Here is a 24,167-nt window from a genome sequence, read left to right as displayed (position 1 = left end):
ATCAGGCCCAGTAAATCAGCAAGGAAGAGCAGTTACCAGCGCTGTATCTCCCTTCCTTACATCCTGAGGAATCAGTGGCATGTCAGAAATGATTCTCTTACCCAAGCACTGACCAGTATCTCCCCAGTGCCGTATCTTGCCAAGCAGGAACATAAGCAAACACTCAGGTCTGCACTGGGGACTTGAGCAATCTCCCTGCATGGCCAAAATTCCTCCCAGCTGTTTATGTGTCCTTCATGCTGCTGTTATCGATAGCTGTTGTTGTTGCTGCTGCAGCACTGAGTCATTTCATCATTGCTGGGTGGGAGGATGAGTTGAACGATGAATCTGTGCATATTTGTCACCATGGGAGCCTCCAGATCGCCGTGTTCCTATGGAAACCTGGCCCTGGTTTGGCTGAACTGGCCCCATCGTGGGTGCTGAGTGCTGAGAATGGGGAAAAGAGCTGGCGCTGGGCTCCTCTTGGAAATCTGCTCCCAGATGTATGGATGTTTGTTTATTTTTGCATTTAAGAGATCTAGAAAACTGCACCAAGATGCAAAATAGCACGGAAGAAACAGCCTTTGCAAAGAGTAATCCCCACTGATTGGCATGAAGCGGGTATGTATTCTTTCCATAAATTTGGGGTAAGATTAAATTACAAGAGGCCTAAAAGGAAAGATTAAAACAAAACAAAAAAAAAGCCTAACTTGGCCAAGATTGTTAGTTTAGAATATATGTAGTGCCAAAACAATACACATTGCACAATTTCACCACACATACCCATTTCTTAACCCATTCTGGCTTCATCAAACTCAACAGAAGTTGGTGACTCCAGTGGACTGTGATGGACCTCACACTGGGCTGTGGCAGCTGATGTCCTGCTCCTGGCTATGGCCTGTTGCCCTCAATCAGGTAATATTGGACATTGTAGGGTTATTTCTGCCATACCTGGTGAGTATTTTGAGATTCCTTAGGTACTAATAGAAATGGTGCCCCGTCCCCTCTGTTAGACGTGGATTGGGAGCAAGTTCTGCTGAAAGGCTGCTGCTCTGCTTTCTGAAAACGCCAGTGTTACTGTGTGTGCCTTGCCAGGCCTCGAGATGAAGCTTTTCCATGTTCTGCTGAGATACCTGTAACATATGGTGACATTTTCAAACCCTCACCATGCTGGAGAGTCCGTGCTGTAATGTCACTGCCACGCCACAGGGATGCTGGGGAAATGGCTGGTGGAGCAAAGATTAAATTGCGTTAGCCAGATTTTAACAAGTTATCACAGTGAGCCTGGGGAAACTTCAGCCAGGTGGTTCTCTGAAGACTTTGAGGTATTGTAATTAAATGACTGCTGTGCTTTTACCTCCCATAAAAAGCTTTGCCTCCCATAAAAGGTTTTTAGCTTGACGATGCATCAGGCAGAGCTCCTGCCCAGTGTCTGCCTTATTTTGCTGCTGGGGCTGTGCAAGCAGCACAGCTCCAGTGCCAGCACCCCAACCCAACTGGAAGGGCCCTGAAACACCAGCCCTGCCTCCCATTTGGTCACGAGGGAGACAGTGGCAGTAATTCTCTGGCTGATGGGAAGGGCATGAAAAGATTCAGATTGCCATGAGTGAGAAGCAGCACAACATCCATATTGCGTCTCTTGTTCTTGGCATTGCAACAATGCATAGTTTTCTGTTGTCTCTGGAACCACTCAGGCCTGTAATGAATGGAGTACCAGTGATTGGAAACGGTCCTTTTAAGCGGATGTTTCCATTAATTTGCTTTCCTCCTTAAACCTTATAATGTTTTTTCTCAAGTGTCGGCAGAAGGGCTGAAGCATCTCTTGATCTTGCAGACTGTGTGTCCATGTGGGCCAGTCCAGGCACTACATGGAATTTCCAACACAGTATTCACTTGTTCTCTGAGCTCTTGATGTTTTGCTTAGTTCATTTTACTGGTACTAAAAAGGGAGAACATCCAAGGTCTAAATTCTTAAAGGTGATTGCAGACAGCAATTCTGTTCACAAATATGCTATACGTACAGCTGATTTTCAGAAAAGCTGAGATCGTCTCCTTCTGCGTGACTTCAGGCAAAGTTGTGGTAGTTTGATGTCCCCAAAGAACTGCAAAAAATAGTGGTTGCCCTTTAAAATATCAGTCAAATGTTTAGAGTTGATTAAGACACGTCAATTAAAGAAAATCTTCAGAAAATTATTAGTTAATACCAAAACCCTGTGAAAAATCAGACTAATTTAGTCCATCCCTTACACTGTCTCCCCTTCTTACTCTGCAATTTACCCAAATCATAAGAACTCTGCTGGTTTAAACATCCCAATGGTCAGGAGAGCTCCTGTATGTGAGAACTGGGATTGCAATCTTCAGAACGTGCCTGAGCAGATATTTGGTCTTGAATTTCGCACACCCCAAGGCCCAAATTCCAGGATATTAGTAAGATAGAAAAAGCTGTCAGGCACCTATCTTGTTCTGTTGGAGAAAAAAAGGTGGAAAAAAAAGAGAGAGAAAGGGAGAGGAAAAAGCCCTTGGCTTCATCCTAGTGAGGAACTTTTTCCCATCTCAATTTAGCTGAAAAAAAGAGCCAAGACTAACAGCCAATCCTTAGCAACATAGGGACCCCTTTCAGAAAACTGTTTAATCCCATGCTTAAGTGTACCTATGGATATGGGTTCTGTTCAAACTTGCATGTTCTGCTGGATTTGGATGGATTTAGGTGGAAACTTGAAGATCTGGAGAAGTAACTCTGTATTAGGATGGTTGGTGAGGCACTGTCCCAGGCTGCCCAGAGGAGCTGTGGCTGCCCCATCCCTGGGGATGCTCAAGGCCAGGTTGGACAGGGCTTGGAGCAACCTGGGATAGTGGAAGGTGTCCCTGCCTGTGGTGGGGGTTGGAATGAGATGATTTTAAAAGGCCCTTCTGCAGTTCAAACCACTTCAGGATTCTGTGATAAAAGAGGGGTATCCTGGCTGTGATTTGCTGTTGCACCACTCCAGCAGAGAAGCCCCACGTTCCCATGCTCCCAGACGTGCTGGACGTGTTTTGATGAGCTCACAGGAATTCAGGGCTGGCTGAGGCCTGGCAGGTCACTCAGCCAAGCTGCTGCGCTGGGGCCAAGACCATCCCTGACGTGTGTTTGCCTGCAGCTCTTGCAAACCCCTTCCCAAGGGACTCGCTGACTTCCCTCTTTGCTTTTAGGGATTCACAATGTCTGTGGTTGGGAAGCGCTGCCTGATGTCAGAGCCACACCACCTCTGCCACAAACCCTGTGGGATACAGAGCTGTTCATGCCCTTTCCATAACCCCCTGGAGCTGTGCTCCTCTCCCAGACCCAGCAATTCCTGCTGACCACTCTCACTGAGCTACACTCAGTGACCCTGAGCTCTTTCCTCCAGGTCAATTTTCTAGAATTTTTCAGAATGTGTTGATCCTCCAAATCCTCCCCAAAATCCCCAAGGTGCAATATGAGGAGGTGCTGGAGGACCTGGAAATCCCAGTGGCCATGTGGGGTGACCCATGATCTGGGGGTTCTCACGCTGATAAAATGATGGGGATGATTTTTCTTTTCTTTTGGTAAAAGAAAAATGCTGGGATTCAGGCATGGCTCTGCCCCACAGGATCACAGAGTGATTTAATATTTTAAGCTATGAAACTTGGCCTTTAACAGTTTCTGCAGGGTGCAAGGGGACTTACAAGATAGCACTGTATTATTCACTACCATGGGCCACCTTCTGAATATTATAAACCTTAATTTACTTTTTTATAATCTGAATGGACTTTTTAAGTATATCTAAGGGAATTGGAGTGAGGAGAAACATTGCTTAATTCAGCCATTGCATCCTTAAAGCCAGATTGGAAACATGGAAACCATATGTGAGCTTTTAGCTAATAAAATAAAATGCCAAAATGTGGCGGCTGAAGCTGTTGCACCCAAAATATAATTGCACATATGCTCATTTACTCACTTATAATCAAAACATTAAAAATAAAAAAAAAAATCTTTGATACTCAGACTAGGTGTAACTGTTGGACTAAGTTATTTTACTAAATTATTTTACATGGAAAGAATGTGCATGGGTTTTTCTAATGGCAATATGAAAAGCAAACTGTATAAATACAGCCACACACAGCAGCAATTGATAATGTTTCACCTGAACACAAAAATGTCCTCAAAATCCTTTAGCAAGCCAAATTTATATTCATTTTACAATTAGGTAATCTTACTTTTAGATGGCTCTAGACTACATATTAATCCTAAATGTGTGTTTTATGCTGACTGTTGGTTTTCTTAGTGGAACATTCATTTTTTCATTACTATGAGTCCTGAGGAGATATTTAGCCTTGCCAAAGGTGCCAGAACTGAAATCATCTCTTTGCTTTAACACTTCATCCCTCATGTCCTGACTGTCTCTAAAACATTACTTTTAGCTGGTTTTAGCCTCTCCAATCCAAGTTTTACTGTCCCAGAACTGATTGGAAGCCTCCTGGAGATGTTGAAAATGGTCTGTTTAAAAATCAGTCAGAGACCCTGCTTCTCATGCAGAGGTTAAGGATCACGTAGTCCTTTTCCTCCCATTTTTTGCTCCGATATCACTTGCCTGAATCCAAGGGGTCTCAGCTCAGCTTGGGCAGTAGGGAGGGGATTTGCAGCACGTGGTCCCTTGGGAGAGGTTTGCTGAAGGCAGAGAGATGGGCGAGGAACATTGATGGCATCAATCTTTGGAGGCCGAGGTGTAGTGCGGGGCTGAACCACTGATGGGGCCACAATAAATTCCCTTTTCCTGTGGATTAGCTGTCAAGAGTGGGAAGCAGGAGGAGCAGCATTGCTCTCCCTGACCGATAGACTGCACTAAAACTTGTCTGAGCATAAACCTCAACCCAGTGTGCAGCAAGGTGCCGTTGTCTGGCTGGAAATGACACGAGCAGCTCTTTAACTTTGGCTGCAGTGACCTTCCTGGTGCTGCCCTCTCCAAAGCATCACTCCCAAGGCCAGCACTGAGCTCCTAGAAATTGGCCAGAGTGACTGAAAAAATGCGTTACGCTGGTGAAGAATCTGTTTTTTCAATTGCCAGCGCTTTATTTTTTTCAGGAACGCCAGAGAAGGGGGTAAAAATTATAATGTGCCTTCCAAAAGGATGAGAGAGGAAAATTAATTAGTAGGGAGGCAATTGGATGGGAATGTGGGTTAAGTGGCTGGCTCTGCCATTGGCTTCTTTCGCAAGCATGGCCAACATCCATAATTCTTCCTCTCCCCATCTCCATGTCCCTCCTGCCCCCGTCCTCCATCTGTACAACAGCTCCCATCTGTAAAGTGTTTCCATTGTTTGTCTCAAGGGCTTGATGGCTTTTGACTCCGTGCAGCACGTTGCACAATGGCCTCTGGATGAGATTTTATAAACAGCAAATATAAATAGGAGACTTTTAGGGGAGACTAATGAAAAAACTTTAGGAATAATCTGTTTAAAGTGAATTTGAAAGTGAAAAGCTGACATGCAGATGCGGTGCTGGGATATCTTTAAGACGGGCTAGCCAAGAAATTGGCCCTTGTTTATTTTCTTATGTGATAAGTTCGATAGCAAAACTGTATTTTTTTTAATTATAAAATCAGATGGAGCAGCCAAAGGAATGAGTGAAGTCAGATCAAAGATGATAAATTGAGTCTGATGAGATGAAGTCTTTACCTATTTCAAATACCCAACTGAAAGTCCAATTTTGCAGAAAATTCTTTCTTAAAAAAAAAGGGAGAGAGAGAGAGAGAGAGGAAGAAAAAAAAAACACAAGAGAAATGAAAAGAAAAACATGCCATAGCCAATAAGTTGTGAAAAACTCTGGAGACTGGCACTTTCAAATGCTTGGCAGGTTTTTAAGCCAATTTTTATTTAGTCCACTATAACTGTTGGAGGGTCTGTGATTCCCAACTGTTTCACATCAGAGAATGAAAACAACTATAGCCCAGCCAAGACCACATTGGTGACTGCCAGCCCCTTTATGTGCCAAACATGAAAGCAACAAGTCCAGATGCTTTGATCCCAGCATTTTTGGATTTAGCCCAGAATGTTTTTAACTCATGTTAGGACAACATACATTATAACTGGAAATCAATCAATAGCACTGTGACCTTCAAACGCAGTAAATGTTTGGAGTTAGTTTCTGAGCGTGTAATCTAAATTGGGGATTGGAAGTTGGAAACAATCCTAACCTAACAGAAAAAAAAAAATAAAGTGTATAGTTTTAAAATCTGGAGTTGCAAGGAAGCAACAAATGAAGGTTTAATTGTTTAGGGAAGGATTATCAGCACTGGAGATGCATCTGATGTGGAGGGAGGGCTGGAAAAGCCCAAGGAGCAAAGCAATGCCATCCACACAAGCGTGGTGGAGAATAAATGGGATAAATGGGAGAAATTGATATGGATAAATAAATAAATATAGCCCTTGCCCACTCTGGACATGGTTGGTGTTCACTCCACACTGAGGGTCTACAGGGCAGGGTGGCACAAAAGGGTGAGGAGATGACCATGGGAAACAGGCATGGAAAACCCATCCATGCATTCCAGGAAAATTTATTCCCAATATCTGCATCCTGGACATTTCACATGAATCCTGAGTGACAGCTCTATGCTAAGGGACTCCTTTGACAAAGTTTGTAGCAAGGAAAAGCTGAGAACAGATTTATTGCAAATATTGCTGTGTTATAGGCCAGGCTTTAGCCTGTCTTACGGACAAACACAAGATCCCTTTCCCCTTCACACTGCTGCTCCATCAGTGGACCAACACCTGACGTGCACCAATTTAAATCAAGGTCTGACCTCTACAGGGAAGAAGTGTCTTCAAAAGGTAATTAAAATAATTTAATCTCTTTTTCTTTTTTTTCTTCTGCAATATGATTTAATTGTATTGCCACTAAATACCAGTCTAGACAAGGTCTTGTTAAAAGCTTTAAAATCCCCCAGTAGTTTTACCCATTAGTGGTGGTGAGTAGCTGTTGGCATGTGGTCCAAGCTCACACAAAGCTCTCTTATAGTAGTGCTCCCAAACCCTATCACAAGGAATAAGAAAACACCCAGAAAGACAAAATTAAGGGGAAAAAAAAAGCTAGAAAAGCAAGATGCTTTTAGGAAATATGAAACCCGTAATTATGCAAATCACTAATTGTCAAACGGCTGTGTCAATAAATTAGCAGCCCCATGCCCAGCCTGCACTTGTGGGGACACAGGGACAGTGGTGATGGCAAAAGGGTGTCCATCCTCATAGAATAGTGCAGGGAAAGGAGAGCCAGGTCGGTGGGCACATGGAAAGCGCTGGGAGAGGACGCACTGCCCTCAGGCTGGAGTGTCACCTGCTGGTGGCAGGACCTGAGCAGTGATTCTGGGGGCTGGCAGAGGCAGCACCACCCCTGGACTGAGCCTGGGCAGGCTTAAGTGAGCTCCAAAGCCCTGTCAGAAGGGCTGACTGCAGAGAAATGTTCTTCATGGCTTTGTTCTTCATGGCTTTGTTCTTCATGGCTTTGCTTTTACATCTCATACCTGGGCTTCTCACACCTGTGTTCCTCACACCTGTACTCCCTTTGCCCTCTAAGCACAGCCCGCACCCTCTCTCCTCTTCCAGTGCACCACATCCTTATTTTTAAGAAAAGGGCAGATGCCCCGAGTGCCACAGGGGCACAAAAGGGTTTTCATGAGCCCCCAGCCTTCACTGCCACAAAAAATGGTTTTTGTCAATACCAGGAGAAAATAACCCAGTGGTAATAATTGCCCTCGTTTGTCAGCCTGGGCTGATGACTTTCCCATTTCATTTCCTCCTGTGTAATGTTACAGGGCGCATATATGAGATGTTCAGCAAGGACTGAGGCAGGGAAGTCTGCAGGAGTGTTTAGTGGGAGGTCAGGAATTTTTAAGAGGTATTATTACAAGGCGGTGTGGTTTGGGTCATGTTTCTTGCAGACATCTTGTCAGGAAACTTTTTGAATAATAAATTATAATCTTTTTATATATTGTACAAGCTTATTAACCTTAATCTTCAAACATAAAACTGAATTTTGAAAATATAATCAGAAAAGCTCAGAAGCTAAACAAACAACATAGAAACATAAAAAAAGAAGAGAAATAAAACATATGCTGGCCAGAGTTTTAGAGACAGTAGCCACAGCACAGCAGATCTTAATTAGCAGCTACCTGCAGCGGCAGTGGCCTGGGATGAAATGTTTTGATGTGTGTAAATGTTTCTATAAAACAGTTGAAGCTTTCTTAGATCCTGTATCACTTTTTCCCTAAGCGTTGCGGTTTTCCAGCATGGACATTTCACAGACTGGGATCTCAGGAAGATCTAAAGTCTTTGCTTTCTGTTTTTGTTTCTCCACTCGTAAATTGAGGATACTTACATTTATTTACTATGAAAGGCTCTTAGTGCTTCCAAAAACCCAGTATTTAATGGCTGGGTAGGACCAGCAGTTGTGGTAGCAATAGTTGAAGGCACAATCCTGCCATAAATCCTGTTGAAAAGTAACTCCATATTAAGTGATACAGAATTCCTGCCTGAAATATTTCTGCAGTGCCATCTTTTGTTGAAAATATTCTTGAGCTTAGCCAGCACAGACCTTTTCATAAGTGTAAAGCAAGCAATTTCTGTTCATTCTGCCAATCCTCCTGCAAGTGGCAGGGCACTGCTGAGTCTGACTCACCCAAGGCACTTCACAAACTGAATCCTTAAAGGTGGCTTGGTGACCAAAGCTCAGCTCTGCAGGGATTTCCTCATGGCAGGACCTTATCTCTGGTGTCCATGTGAGGAAATTTGCTTTATCATCACCTCTTCCCTTCCAGATGTGTCAGGACTGCCCAAAATCATGGCAAAAAGCAGTGATGGAACCACTGACATCACTTTGTGTCCCAAAAAGACATGGGATGTTGAGGTGGGTCTTGAAGAGCTTTTGGAGAAGGAGGAGATGCCCAGCACCATGCTCATCCCTTGTTCATCCCTAGGGACTGGCTTCCTGGCACAGAAAGAGACAGAAAAGCAGGACCAATGCAGTCTGTGAGTCAGAACTTCATGGTAAGGCTGATAATGTCTGATAAATTCAGGAGAAATTCCACCTTTCTCCTGCCCAAGACAGGCAGGTGGCTGCTGATTCTGCTTAAAGGAATGCCTGCAAATTACTGGGACACCCCTTAATTCATGTGCACTGTGGATCTGAATGGGAGAGAAAATCTATTTACATGTGTATGCGTGTGCCCCACCTCTTGTGCCCATGGTGCTCGTTTCTGGGCTCGTATTTCTGCCCTGAATTCCCTGGAGCCCAAAATGAAGGATCTTGTCTTGCAGCCCACACCTCCACCCACATCCCCAGGGAAATCATCAGATGCAGAGGATGCTCCATGTCCTGTCCTGATTAAACCCTCCACAGTCCAGCCCTGCCCCCAGCTGGCACCTGGTGAGCAGGCAATATTTACAGAAATACAAATCAGGGAACCCCTTTCCAATGTAAATATTCCCAGAAGGATTTGACCCTAGGTACTAATTTCCTGTCTTAATCCGTAGTCTAATAGAGTGTTATTGTAAAATTCAACTTTTCTTCAAAGGTGCTTTTTTTCATATTCTTGATGGAGATTGGTGAAGTGATGGATTGTGAATCTCCAGCCTCAGAGAGAGGGTGAATGTGATTCAGGTAATTATATTCCAGTTACTGTTACATATAAGAGATAACTGTAGATTTGTCTTATCTGCTGTGTCACATTTAATTGGTGGTTCTCGGTGTTGTGTCAGGACTGAAGACACACAAAGCTTTTTAATGAGAAATCTGATCTCACCTGGGGGCATCTTCTGTCTGTAGTCATTCTTCTCCATCCCAGGAAATACTTCTATTTATCAGTACCACAGCAGCTCTTGATGAAAAAAAAACAATCTTCAAGTGGTCATGAGGAGGTGCTAGGAGGTCTAGGATGAGTGGGCAGATGGACAGGACAGTGTAGGGGATATCAAGGAACCAAGAGTTTATTCTCTTGCAATGCTACTTACCCATGTTTGAATTTCTGTCCATTTCTCCCCATTTTTGTAAGTTCTCCAAGGTAAGAATTACACTATACAGAGATGGCCATATCGGCTCTCGTCTGATTTTTGGATCTGTTGCTCTTCCTATAACACAAATAATAACTATGGAATACTACCAGACACTGGGGATCCTTTAAAAATTTCATTTCAAAGTGAGATCCAGATCCAGGCTTAGAACAACCATTTCTGGCACAGGCATAGAATAGGAAAGGGAATTGTAGATCCTTTAATTAACCATGCACCAGGTAAGATATGTTGGCAAATCCCACTGAGAAGCTGCTGATTCCAGCAATGAGCTACAAGGGAACCTTGCATTGTCCTGGAGGAAACATCCTCACAGCTGAACCACACAGCCCATCAGCCCCACACAACTGCCTGGATTTATCCTCTGCAAGCTCTCATCCCCATGAACAGAGTCAGCCCAGGGTTGTTAGGCTCGTGAAATTTGATGGGCTCACAGCACGAGGCAGTTCAGCTGCTGCTATGTGGGATCCCCTTCTATGTTCAGGTTTATTGAAAACCTCATGTCCCATCTGTTTCTGGATGCTCCTTTCATGTTCCTCATCTCTTTAGGCTGTCTTTTCCAAAGAGCTCTGCGGATCCATGTGGACTTAATAAACAATTTTGGTGTGCACATATAAGCGCAAGGACCAAGATGTCTTATTTCATAAAAGTCTGTCACTGATTTATTCCTCCTTCTGCTGCCCTGCTTCCTGTTCATTTCTCCTCACACTTCCAGAGTGAGAGACACTGTTTACATTAAGGATGTTTCTTGTGTTTACAGATGGGGCAGCATTTGTAAATTATTCCAAAGAGTTGTTGTTTCCAAGGAGCCTCTTCAGGCTTTCAAGAAGGGCTCTCACCATGTTAGTGCTTGGGGCTCGTTGTTTGTTTTAAATTTGTTTTATATGTCCTAAAAACCTCCCATGGGACCAGCCAACTCCTGATGCTGTTATAGCCTCCCTCCCCACATTTTCTGGTGGCTGGACAGCCAGGAATGCATGTGGATGTTGCATCCAGCATCATTTCTCTTCTCCTTGAGTGGAATTGAGTGTGACACTCAGTTAGGGAGGTTTATTTCAGAAAGGCACCATTCCACCTCCCCTCTGTCCCCCGTATGTGTTGAGCCTCTACATCATAACTGGGAGCACTGGAGTTTTATAAAAGCACTGCTTTTTCTTTCAGGAAAAGGAGCAAAACCACACTAGGTTTGTGTTTCATTGCTTTGTGTTCTTTGTCATTTGAGTTCTGCTTGAAAGACACAGTTGTTGTTTTGGATATTTTCAAATTAATTACAAATATTGTCCGGGAATAGATCAGCCAGAGGCATGGCTCCTCCTGGAAGTCCTTCTGCCCCTCATGGTGGAGTTTGTCCTTCTCTTGACATGTGAACCATAGAGGAACACTGGAAATAAACACATTTATCAGCTAGATGTGCATGCACTTGTCATGGAAGAGTGGACACGAATTTGAATCGACTGCCATCCTTTTTATCCTGGACGCAGGAGGATATATTTCCCCTACCATTTTGACATAGTTTTGCATAGCCTAAAATAAAAAGCACATGTTTGCATGAAGGCAAAGCGCACGGATATCTAAACTGTCAAAGAGGAGCAGCGACCAAGCCAAATATCTTTGGCTAAATGAGGCAAGAATTCAAAGCTGAGCACTGTTGAAGAAGAAAATGCCAAATTCATTGTCATTGCTTGTAGTTTTTTATAAAAGTGGAGAGTTTTTGGCTGATCTCAGCAGGCAAATCTGACCTGGAGCGTTGCTGAGCCAGTGGGACCTGCACGTGCATGTGGCAGCAGATGGCTTTTGGAAAACCTCCCCTGAGCAGCAGCATTTCTATGTCTTCTAAGTCAAGCATTCAGCTCCTACTTGTTAAACAACTTTATTGAAATTATACTAGACCCAGTTTCTTGGATGAGATGGAAGACTCAAGTCTTAGCCTCCTGTTTTACAGATTTATTTTGAAATCAGATTTTAAACTTCACAGTGTCCCAATGTTCTTACTAAATTGCTGTCACTTAGTCAAATCCTGGAGGAATATTTTTAACCATTTCTTCTCCAAAGTAAATTCCCCTGGGGGGAATTGAACTCAGCAGAAATATTTGTCTGAGCAAGCACAGGGGGAGAAGTTTTAAAAGACACTGCACTTGCTGGAGCTTCTTATGCTTGTGAGAACTGTGGAAAGTAATTAAAGTCACTAAATAGATATTTAAAACCTCAATTTTGGCAAAAACCATCTCCATCTGGAGATATGTACAGAGAAACTGTTGTGACCTGAAGCATGGAGAAGTAACAGCGTTTGTTTAGAGAAGAATTTTGAATTAAACACAGAAACCTGCCTATGTATGGGTTTAATACACACAATTTCAGTTTTAAACATAACCCATGAGCCAAATTTTGGGTAGAGCTGCTGGTGCTGAAATGTTATCCAGGAAAAATTTGAAAGGAGCTGATACTTCTGTGATAATGCAGCTTTGGGTACTTGATTATTCTTTCCATTTCTGTTTTTACTATGCTCCATTACCAGTAAAATATGCAACGTCAGTCCAGCTCTACCAGTTTTGAAGTGCTCCTTGAGAATTGTAGGAATCTTTTGGCAGGAAAAATGTATCTTTCATATGAAATTCTATAACTATCAAGATAAGTTTTAAAAATATTTTCCTTCTCAAGGAACTGCAGATCAAGCACTGCTCTGCAAGCTGACACTCTTGATGAAGCAATGAGCCCGAAAGCAAAGTGAAGAGGCTACAACTCCATAAATTTGCTGTTATCTGAGTGCCTTTCCAGAAGGCACTTGAATTGATTTGTGCTCCTGGAAATACCATTTTCTGTGTCAACACTGTGGGATGGTGCTGCCAAAAAGCCCCTCATCCTTCTGGGGAAAGTGGCAGTTCAGATGTGGATGTGCCTGACTGTCACGAGCTGTTTTCCCCACTTTTGTCTGGCTGCAGCTCCTAGAAGTAGCCAACCTTTGAGATTCAGTTCCTGCTGTAATGGATTTGAGCAGGAGGTCCTTAGAGAGTCACTTTTCAAGCCCCTTGACCCTCCATGCCTTGAGTTTTAATATCATTCCTATAAGCACCTCTGACATAAAGCGCCTTTGATGTAAACAGAAAGTTGGGTTCTCTCTTGGCCATTATGGGAAATATTATCTTTCAAAAGAAGGGCAGCATTTACATCTTTAAAAAAAAATCAATTCAAAATCAGAAGCGATGACTTCCAATGCTATTTTTCTTTCAAGTTTTCAGTACCCTGAACCATCTGAGCTCGCCCAATAATGGTGATCACTTCAGCTGAGCAGTTACTAGGCAGCCTCCACCAAGATGAATTTGGGTAAGTCACCATGCTATGCCAATATTGTTTTGGGGTGGACAATTTTCTGACGTTTGATTGCCCTGGGTAAGTCATTTTTGGTGAATCATTATACCAAAATGCAAAGAAGGTAACTTGAGAAAGATGCTTGTGTTTCTGTAGCACTTTGCAGCAGATGTCTCCTATTTACTGCTTTATTTTATTGCTTAATGACTGGATCTCAAGTAATTGAGCGATTTGACAGATATTTATTTGTAAAACGTGATTCATTTAGTCAGACATTGTGAAACAGTTTCATGCCAGTTCTAGATATTTTGGTAGAACTTTCTAAAGATGCAAACATTCAAGTAAATTGCTCATGTCAGTAGCACATCCACTTTTTACTGTTCTTTACTGCGCACAAATATTTGAGTTGACAAAAAAGCGCTGGTGAACAGACTACAGGGACTTCTGAACTTTAATCAACCACAAGCACTGGCAGGGTTCAGAAGTAATTTCCTAACTATGAATCACCTGCAGACAATGAATCACATTCTGGAGAAGATTGCCAAATAAAACAAGCCATCATGTATAGCTCACATTGACTGGACTATGGAAAGGCCTTTGATTCACCTAGCTGAAAGAGAAGATGTGATGAAAGCACTGAAATAAAGGCATAAAAGAATGTAGGAATCCCAAACCACATCTGCCAGCAGCGAATGGCGACATTTAAGTTCGACAAGGAAGATAAAAGAAAGCGAGACTAAGCAAAACAGCAGCCGAGGAGACACTATCTTACTGGAAAAGACTTGCCTGGAGAAGAACTTCACAAAGCATTTCTGGGAAGAAGACCTTAGCTTAACTCCAACCATATGTGCGAGCTCGGATTTCGGCTGTGATGGAGCAGTTGTCTTTGCTGAACTGGCCAATGATCTCCAGGCGATTTTTAGGGGAATGAAAGTGGAGGGAAGACAAATAGCAGGGGAAGGCTGCGGGGACCAGGCGCTCTCCCTGTTGGCTTGCTGAGGTGAACAGAAAGCTCCTCCAGGGATTCCACTGGCCAAACTCCTGCTGTTGGAGAAGACGTGTTAGGTTTCCACCTCAAAGAGAAAGGGGCCAAGGTTTTGGGTGCTAACAATACAAAAAAAAAGGACAGGATCTTGTATAATGTTTTTCAGAGACAGCGCTGAATAAAGGGATAGTGAAATAGGAGAAGAAACCAAAAACTTCCTGGAGACTGTAAAGAATCACACATAAGAGTAAGTCCTACCACAAGGAAAAGAAACAGAAGAGGGAATAAAATTGACTTTTTTTACTATTTTATTTCTTTTGAGAGGTCTTTGGCCATGCTCTCCCCAGCAGTGAGACAATAGCTGGTAAAGCAATGACAGCGGAAGCAACGAGAGCCCTGCAATTATCTCCACTTTGATGATTCCCCTCTGGTTGTGCCAGCATTCAATAAACCCTCAAATTGCATGCTGTAGCAGGAGAGTGAATTTACTGCAGCCAAAATCATATGAGTGCAATGAATCAAGACAGCCTTTCCGCACTGCTCAGGTCTGGCTCGTGCGTTCCGCTCCACAGACTAACATATATTAAAAACAAAAAAAAAAAAGGAAAAAAAATGGTACAGCTGGATTCCAAAATCCTAACAGCACCTACCAGCTAACTGCCAGCATAAAGAGGTCAAAATTCCAAAATTTTCCTTCTTCTCAAAGGCGCAAAATTAGGTAAAAAAACAGAATTTGCTTCAGAGAAATGAGCTGTGGTTGCCCGGCGCTGAGGTACTGGGCTGTAAAAAGTCCTCTGACAGGAGACTTACAGACACCCAGCCTGATTTGCAGTGGGTCCTTTGCTTGGATTTGTTTTGCAGGACCGTGAGCACTTCCCCGCTCAGCCACGAGAGAGCAGCCGGCAATTAGGGCTGGAGGGATGCGAATCACCCGCAGCGCTCCGGGAAAAATCCCTGCTCGCACTTCTCTCCTCTCCTTGAGCTCCTCAGACTAATTCTGAGTCAAGCCGGGGTTAACTAAACCCTCACTGCTTGTTTGGAGTGGCTGAGAGGTTTGGTGGTGCAGGGATGGGGTGGAAGCTGTGGATGCTGCCCCAGAGCAGGGGATGGGGAATTTTGTCCCCCGGCTCAGGATATCCTTGTTCAAAGCCAAAGGCTCTCTAATGACTGCTGGCAGCTTCGGCTGCCCTTTCACGGCGGCAGCTCTGTACCTAAAATCTGAAAGCTGAGTTGTCCGTTTTGCTGTGTGCTGGATAATAAACCCAGGCATTGGCTGATCAAAGCGCCTGCCCCGTGAGGCGCAGCTGAAATAAGTATTCCACACTTTATTTCTCACATGTTAGATACAGTGATAGAGGCAAGAAATGTTGTGTGGACAAGCAGGCACGGGGAGGGGGTCTGTGGGGGTCTCTTGCCTGCTGCTGTCCCTGCCAGGGCAGATTCTATTGAATCATGGAATCATTTAGGTTGGAAAAGGCCTCAAGTCCATCCATTCCTGATGCTGGTGTGGAGAACTGCTGCACTCCCAGAATATACTTAACTCTTGGTTATAAACTCTTCTTTTTCAAAAAGCTTATGCCAGTTTTTACCGTGAGGTTTGGGGTGAGCTATCAAGAAAGGAAAGCAAATATTATAAATAATAGAAAATTATTAATGTTTGTGGACAATACTTTCAAACACGGATAGCATTTTAAAAATGCAGAAATCCCCTGAAACCTCAGGTCACACATGAATCATGTAGTTCACGAGGCACATGTTTACTTGTGTGGTTACTGGGGTGCATATTTTCACAGGCATGTAACAGCAACTCCCGGGCACGAGTCCGGGGCAGCGTGCCCAGCCCGGAGCTGGGATGTCCAAGGCTCAATCCCATCCCACTGCCAGAGCCCTGCACACCTCCACGGCCTGGCTGTGCTTGAGCCAGGCTGGGCACTGTATGGCACAGGGAGGGCCCTCAGCAAAGGGGCTGAGAGTTTTGGGTTCAGCTGTGGGATGTCCCTGAACTGGGGTTCCATCACTTGTGGACAGACTTTGCTCCCAGGACTTTCTCCTGGGAGAAGGAGGAAGAGGAGAGGAGGAAGGACAGAGGGCCTTAGGCTGAGAAGTCTTTCAAAAGGATTTTAATGCTTTGCCCCACATCCTCAAAGGCACTGAGCTCCCAGTGAGGAGCCCCTGCAGCGCCAGCCCACTCCCAGGTACTGTCAAGTTGAAAACTTACAACAGAAATAAATAAATAAATAAGTAAATAAATAACCCCTAACAATAAACAAAAAAGTAAAGCTAAATAACAACAAAGTAATTACAGCCGCCTTGTGTGTTTTTTTCTTCTCTTTGGCAGCCCCTCGCAGAGACGCTCTGGCTCCAGCCATTCAAGCAGTTTCCTATCCCTTGACTTCAAAACCAGCAAGAACCAGCAAGAACCAGCAGCTGTGCCACCACTGACCTGCTCCAGCCCTGGGACAGAGCTCACACAGCCCCCCAGGACAGGTGGGTGAATCCCTCAAGCCAGGGGAGCTTGAAATCACCTCCTCATTCACAGCCACTGTGGCTGCTCTGTCCCTTAGGTGAGCATTTTCTCCAAATTACATTAATGGATATGCAATTAAATGCAATACTTACATGTAAGTACCTATTATTACATGCAATATATGAGTATTGTAAGTACAGAAAATCAGGAAGGAGTGAAAAGCAGCAAAATGAGTTTGGAACCGCTTTAGGGATATTTCCAGCCCTGCCTTAGGGAGAGTCAGCCTAATTCAGCAGAGGCTACATTCAAGTTACCCTGTTGTAGGAAAACCACTAATTAAATCTACACTTAAATATCAGAGAAATTGCAAGAAAACAAAATCTTGCTTGGTACTTAATAAACACTTAATATTTAGTGCTTAATAAAAAGGTTTATGTCAATATGCTCAGCTGAGAGAGGTCAAATAGCTGGTTCAATAACCAGGTGCTACCAAATGTAGTAGAAGGTGCTTTGAAGGACACACACAGTGTTTGGAAAAAAATCTTCCAACTGAAGTACATAATATATCTATTCTTCTAAATAAATTTGGGGTTACTGACAGGAAATAGCAGGTGGTACCATGGGAAAAGCAAAGCCAAGCAGCCAGTGCTCAAGTTAAATTTTCACAAAGTTTTCTGAATTCCCTTCATTGGATCATCCTAAAATGTTTTCAAAGTCGAAATTTTTCCTCCTGAGATATGTTGTTTATATCGACCGCAAAAAATCTTAACTGAATCTCTGCAACTGATGTCTAAGTTCAGAGAACAAAAATAATCTTTCCAAAGAGTGTTTAAGGTGAAATCAAGCTGGGGTTGCAAAAGGCTGGTGGAAAACATATTGGATGGCATGGGCTGACAGTCAGGCTGCTAAAGACACCTTCTGGATCAGTTTTAGGAATTGCTTATTAACCACTTCAATAATAAACAGAGAGTCTAAGAGCAGGCAATAAAAGAAAATCCTGTGGCTATTTCACTCAATATCCTCAAGCACAACACATTTCATTCAAAAATCCTTTGTTGTTGACTCTGTAATGTGATTCAATGTTTGCTTCTGCTAATGATTTTTAGGGATCGTTCATTGGCCTTTTGGGGCTATAAATGCAGTGAAGATCTGCAAGACATGTAAGGGTTCATTTTGGTTTTGAAATGTAAACCATATAAAAGGAATTTAAATTATGATTTAATCTTCACTAACAAGTTTCTGGAAGACCATGCAGCCTGAAAGCATTGTACAGTGACACAGTGATGAAACATAGCAATGGGCTCGATGCTGCAATGCAAAAAAAGGGTTTTATTCCCATATCTGTCTTCATTTGTGTGCTTTGGGGTCAGCAGGAATTGCCCCAAAGGTGAGTACTGCTCTTGGAATATGCTGAGCAATTAATTACTTTCAGGGCTCTTCTCTAGTAGGCACTGACTCCTAAGGGGTTTATAGTTCATCCTCTAATGTGTGGGTTTAGAAATAAATATGCTTATTTCCAGTTTCTTTCTGAGGGAAATATTATAGTGTATTTAAGGTTCAATTGTTCAATTTAGCTGCGTTTCTGAAAATCACTTTATGCAGAGGATGGGCTGCTGGGGAAAGGGAGACCAAGGAGCTGGTCCTTAAAGAAGTTCTCATTTCGGCTCTGAGCTCAAATTTTAATTTACTTCTCACGGCAGTTTGAAGCCAGTGAATAAAATGCAAGCAGAGTTAGTTTTTTGTCATCCTTAAGAAAATAAGTTAGAGTGGGTCCTTGCAGTTTGCTGATCCAGGATTGTTTTAAGATACAATTGTTAGGCATGTTTCAAAAAGAAAAAAAGATCTTTCAAGAGCTCATTTCCCAGAACATTACCAGCCAACAGCTCGAATGGGCTCACGCCACACAACAATTGTTGACTAATACTATGTGCTTTGCAAAGAAAAAAAAAAAAAAAAGAAGAAACAAACTGTTATATGTTTTTTGTTGAGATATATTTAGAGAGCTTTCTTATTGTTAAGGGCTTTAGGAACAATAATCAGTGGTATGTCATTCTGGTATTGTTAGCAAAGTCCTTTCTATTGAATTTTCAAGATGTTGTAAAGTGAGATTATGTGAGTAGCACCTCTGGACACTTTTTCCCATCATTGTGTTGGTATCAATCGCTGACTTCCACTGTTTCTCCTGGTATTAAATGAAAATGTTGTTTCCCACTACGCTGATTGGAGGCTGTATAATGCATGACATAACTGATAACCCTACTGAGATTACACATTGTAAGATTCCAACTGCACGAGAAATTTGGACAACAAAGTAGGTGGCCACTTGGACTGGGATACAAAGTTTAAAAGAGAATGTACTGGGATCATTGTTTCAGCTGAAAAGAAGAAACATTACAAACGGATAATTTACGAGGCTGGTTCCTCAGGTTTTGGGAAAACGCTCCTTTTTTGTTTTTTAACGTTGTTGTTCTGTGGGGACAGTAGGTAGAATTTATTTTCCAAGGGCAAAGTGTTGCCCTAGGGCTCCTCAGCCTCCCTCACCCCTGGCAGAGCTGTATTAGAGCAGAAACCCACACCCTGCTGAGACTCCTGACATTTTCCAGAGAGGAAATATTAAAAATTCAGTGGCAGAGTGGAGGAGGAGTAAGTTATACTTTGGAATAGCAGCGAGCTGAGAAAGCCAGATTTTTCTACTCTGCAATAAAACCCTCTGAAAATAATGAAAGGTTTTGAGCTGACTTCTGTGCTACACCCCACCAGTATCTGGGCAGCATAAAGAGCAAATAGGGAGCTCCCTCATAGCAACCTTACACCATGTCAGGTTGTTTTGCTCTTGTGCTTCAGAAGGATTTTTTTAAGAAATAACTGAGCTGATCAATGCCTCTGTGCCATCCTGCTGGTTACCCACTCCTGCTTCTTTTCCCCCAGCACCACAACAAGTTTAGGGCAGTTCAAGATATTTGTTGGGGTTTTTTGGGTGGGGTTTACCCCAGTCTCTGTTCCTGCTCTACTTTATTCTTCACACAGTGGCCTTCTGTCCAACTTTGCTGTTTCCTAGGGTGGCATGTCCAGAGCTTGGCTTATGGCTGGCACGAGGGGAAGGAGAGGTCACTGGCATCCCATTCCCTGTCCATCCTCACAGGCAGCAGAGAAAACCCTGGGGAAATACTCAGCTACAAGCCAAGCTCCTGCCCTTCAGCACCTCTCAGCCTGGTCTCTGTGCTCAGCCAGGACAGGGACAAATTCAGAGCTCACCCTGGCACACCTCAGCTGATGGGGTGTTCAGTCCAAAAGCAGTTCTTGATCTCTCATTCAAAGCTTTTATGGCTGAGTGTAAAGCTGGAGTGAGTTGCTCCGTGCAGTGGTTAAGGTTTTAATAGCTCTTAAGTAATAAAAACAGCAGAGCTGCTTCCAGGGAGTACCAGGGAATCAAGTCTAAATGTAATAAAGGTCTCTCCTTCGTTATGGTGGATTGCAAAGGGTTTTGTGGCTTGTGGTTGCTCAGAGCAGAGGGGCTGTGGATCCTTCTGAACCAAACTTTTACTGCACCAGTGTGATTGCAGCTGGCTGGACCTCACACCTCTGGGAGGGTGTCAAGTTAGTCTGAGAGTGGCAAACATTTTTCTCCCTTAGGAACTGAGTCCAAGGCTGGATGCTAGAAAATATTCCTGGCCATACTCAGATGGGAGATGAATTCAAGAGAAGACCCAGCAGGCCACAGGGTGCAGGGGACACATTCCAATGGGGCGTGTTCTACTGGACAAGGAGTGATGGTTTCTTTTAAGCTAAAAGAAGATCTATTTAGACTAGACATAAAGAAGATTTTTTTACAATGTTTTTTGTTGAGATATATGTTGGTCAGGCTGCCCTGACCCTGGAAGTGTCCACAGCAAAATTGTGGAAAGTGTCCCAGCCCGTGGCAGAGGGATTGGAACTGGATGGCCTTTAAAGGTCTCCTCTAGTCCAAACTATTGTATGACTCTATGAAACATTTGGGTACAGTAAAACACTTGCTTCCTTAATTAGGAAGATCAAAATCCTTCAAATATTTGTAGGAATCAGTTTTAAATTAGACCATTGTGTTTTGTCCTCTGATGCTTTACTTTTATTTGGATGACGGATGACCTGATACTGAGCCTGCTGGGATTTCCACATAGATCCCTCTCAAATTCAGGAGAGGTTGAATGTTAAAATTAATTTTAACATAGCTCATGCCTGAATTTTAATTTTTTTTCCTAATGTATCAGCACTTCAGATGTCAAAAACCTTTTGCTATTTCAGGAGTGGAGAAAGATGTGCGGCTGAGATGGGAGAGGATCCTTGGAGGATGCTGAGGTCAGGTTTGCACTCTGTGTGTGGAGAGGGCAGCTCACCACCTTCCTCTCTTTTGCTGGCAGCTTTGAAGCAGGAGACCCCACATCGAGCTGCTGCTGAGCACCCTGAGCTCTCTTATCCACGCTGAAATCTCTCTCTCCACTTGTGAACCTTTCCAGGAACTTTTCTTGCGGCAGTTCCTCCAGTGGCCACCCTGGGGAAGGCAGAGGGGCTGGTGTGGCCTGGACAAAGGGGCTGCTTTGCTGCAGGACCACGTTACCCCCCTGCATGCCTCCCCCCAATTAGCCTGGACCTTAATTGGGGCTGACACGCGCCCGTTGAAAGAGATTCCCCAGGAATTAAAGCGCTGCTCCTCTGGTTTGGGTTGGCTGCTGATGTGAAACATGACATGATCTTGGAGGATTTTCTGAGCTTACCATGAAGCAAGGCTGCCCCAGGTATCAAGCGGGCTTTGTGCTGGGGCTGTAATCATATTACAAATTGAACGCTTCCACATGTGCGCGCTGGCACATCCACCCTCGCCTATCTCGCATGTATCTGCCCCAAGGTACAGATGCTGAGGGCTTGACACAGCATAATATGGATCTCAATATATTTTCCAGATTGCCTTAGCACATACTAATGAAAATGAGGAGTAAAAGGCCCGCGAGAAGCAGCTGTTTAAAATTTTCTTCAATCCCCAAAAATCAACTTCTTAATTACTGATAATTTAAGCATCAAAATCACCACTAACCCTCTTCTCCCACTAGGCCCTCCCAAGCTGGGAGGCCTGCTTGAAGACTCTTGGGCAAAACTTTTTCTTAGAAGTGTAGCTTTTCATCAAATTTCTTCAGCTTTTCTGGAATTAATTAGTATTAAAATAAAGCAGGGAAAGGGCGAGTGCCTGCTGGAGGTGCCTTCCCTCAGACCTCCTGCTTAGACTGCTAAAGCTCATTGTACCACAACACTTCCATATTTCTACGGCACCTTTCATAACAAAGGTTCCCCAAACTTCCCCAAATGGATTTATAGATATAAATAGCTTCAATTGCCTTTAAAATGTGCACTTTCTTGAATCAAAGAAAGCAGGCTTTGCTTCTATCGTGCAAAAGGATCTGTGTTCAGTCTGGTTTGGGTTCATACCTAGTGGGGCAACCAGTCCCAAGGAAAGTTTAGGCAGTGGTTTTGGGATAAGGGCTGGCAACATATTCCATGAGTTCCTGGATCAGTGTGGAAGTGGGGCCTCCTTCCAGGGATTATCTAAATGTTAGTCATGTTAAAATCTAAATTCTGGGATAATTTTGTTGAGAATTGTTTTCCTCTAGCAGCAAATAAGTCTGAACCAGAGGAAAAAAAATAATGGAAAAGAAGGTGTACACAGTACTTATTTTTTACTTTTTATTTGATGTTCACCATCTTCCCAGCCTTCCCTAAATGACTCTGAACTTGAGTTGAGCCTTTCCTAACGCTGGCACCATTTTCTGTAGAGAAACAGAAGCTGAATTAATCTGGCTCTTGACAGCCCCATGCTAGGTGTGCTCACACAGAGCCAGTCAATGGATGGGAGCAAGGCTGGTTTTGGCCAGGCTGCAGAAAACATTTTCCTGCTAACTGGAGTCCTGGCAAGGAACATGGGGTTTGACATGGAAAAAGGGGGTTTCTGTTTGCTGCTGGATACCTTTTTTTTGTTTAAATCATTACTGGAAGCATCTTTAAAACTGACTTTTCCACAACACTCTACGAGAGAGCAACAAAACCACAACTAAATATAGCTGGAAGGCAGAGAGCAGAGTGGAGCCATCCAGGAGCTCACAGTGAGTCTCTACATGGGAGAGACCTGACAGAAACTTTTAAAGCTCAAAACATGCATGGAGCAACGGGCCAAACTGAATAGCTGAGCAAAAGCAGCCCTGCAAATGCTTTTATAATAACTTCCCCTGCCATTACTCCACAAATGTACCCACTGGAAACAGCAGCTGACACAGGAATGGTGACTTAGACCCACTGGGCTATTGAGGAGCTGGGCCAGGGTGAAATATTGATTAATCATCTTGTCATGCTGGGGCTTTGCTCAGTTCTGTAGATGGGAATTGAGAGGGTAATGTGCAGCTCCTCCATCTAGGAAGGCTGCTGCATCACATGGGAATGATTTGTTGACTTACAGAAAAGTGCTACAGTGGGGCGAACAGTAGGATGATGCTGAAATGAGATGAAGGGATTTTTGAAAAGTATTGACTTTCTTTTTTTTCCTCAGAAAAAATTAAATCACTATAGTAGAAAGCCAGAAACATCAATCCTCACTCAGCATCTGTTTGCACCTGGACAATTGCACCTGTGTGGTCCATTGGGGAGGGTGTGACACAAAGACAAAAACTATCCAATTTCCTTTGTTTATTGGGGGATGAGATGAGCAATCAAATCTGGGTTTGCTTTCCAGCTATTCCTCTGGGTGAACAACTCTAGTACTGAGACAAGGCAGTGAAAATCAAGGTCATGGTAAGGGATCTACAGGGAGTTGAAGGACTCGTTGATATTACAGAAATACACTTTGTCCCCTCTGCCCATCAAACCCCATGGGCAGTGCTGCAATGTGACAAGAAAATACCAAGTTCCAGACAACCAATGGGAAAATGAGCCCAGGGATTGGTGGCATTTGCTCCCTAATGGTCACCAGAGCTGGTTATGGGCAGGTTGAGCTAACCCTGAGCTCAGCTCAAGGAGTACTTTACCTGGCAGGTCTATGATAGGTGTGCTGCTTAACCCAGAACATTAAACCCAGGGGACACGGTCCCACCCTTTCTCCACCTCCCAAACCCTCTTTCATCTAGGGCAGGTGAGGGCAGAGCTGATAACAACTGTCATTGCATCAAATTAAAGGGGAAAACGATCTGGAAAGCTGTTTGCAGATAAAACTTGACTTGATTAATCTATTTGTTCTCTGTGTTTGGCAGAAACCTAAAACCAAGTTTCACAGTGGCTTTAACTGCCCTAAAAATAATGGCCTATTTATGCAATTATCTGCATGTACGTGGCCATTACCTCAGGCCACTGCAGCACAAGA

At 43.5% G+C, this 24,167-nt stretch overlaps 1 long non-coding RNA gene across 2 annotated transcripts in view; it reads left to right on the top strand.

Moving 5' to 3' along the window:
• Positions 1–319: 319 nt before the first annotated feature.
• The window catches only part of LOC113459006 (uncharacterized), a 31,143-nt gene continuing 7,295 nt past the window's right edge, over positions 320–24,167 (top strand). Inside the window, exons 1-6 of one of the 2 annotated variants that reach the window (XR_012581684.1) lie at positions 320–600; positions 802–6,803; positions 8,786–9,627; positions 13,264–13,355; positions 15,187–16,889; positions 23,544–23,602. This is a non-coding gene — a long non-coding RNA (uncharacterized LOC113459006). Of the gene's footprint in view, positions 601–801; positions 6,804–8,785; positions 9,628–13,263; positions 13,356–15,186; positions 16,890–21,073; positions 23,603–24,167 lie in introns of both variants that reach the window. The other variant, XR_012581683.1, reaches the window with a different exon arrangement.

The sequence above is a fragment of the Zonotrichia albicollis genome, chromosome 9, assembly GCF_047830755.1.
Source record: "Zonotrichia albicollis isolate bZonAlb1 chromosome 9, bZonAlb1.hap1, whole genome shotgun sequence".
NCBI classification, from domain to species: Eukaryota; Metazoa; Chordata; class Aves; order Passeriformes; family Passerellidae; genus Zonotrichia; species Zonotrichia albicollis.
The sequence above is the reverse complement of the archived record's forward strand: the minus strand, read 5'-3'. Positions and strand labels throughout refer to the sequence as shown.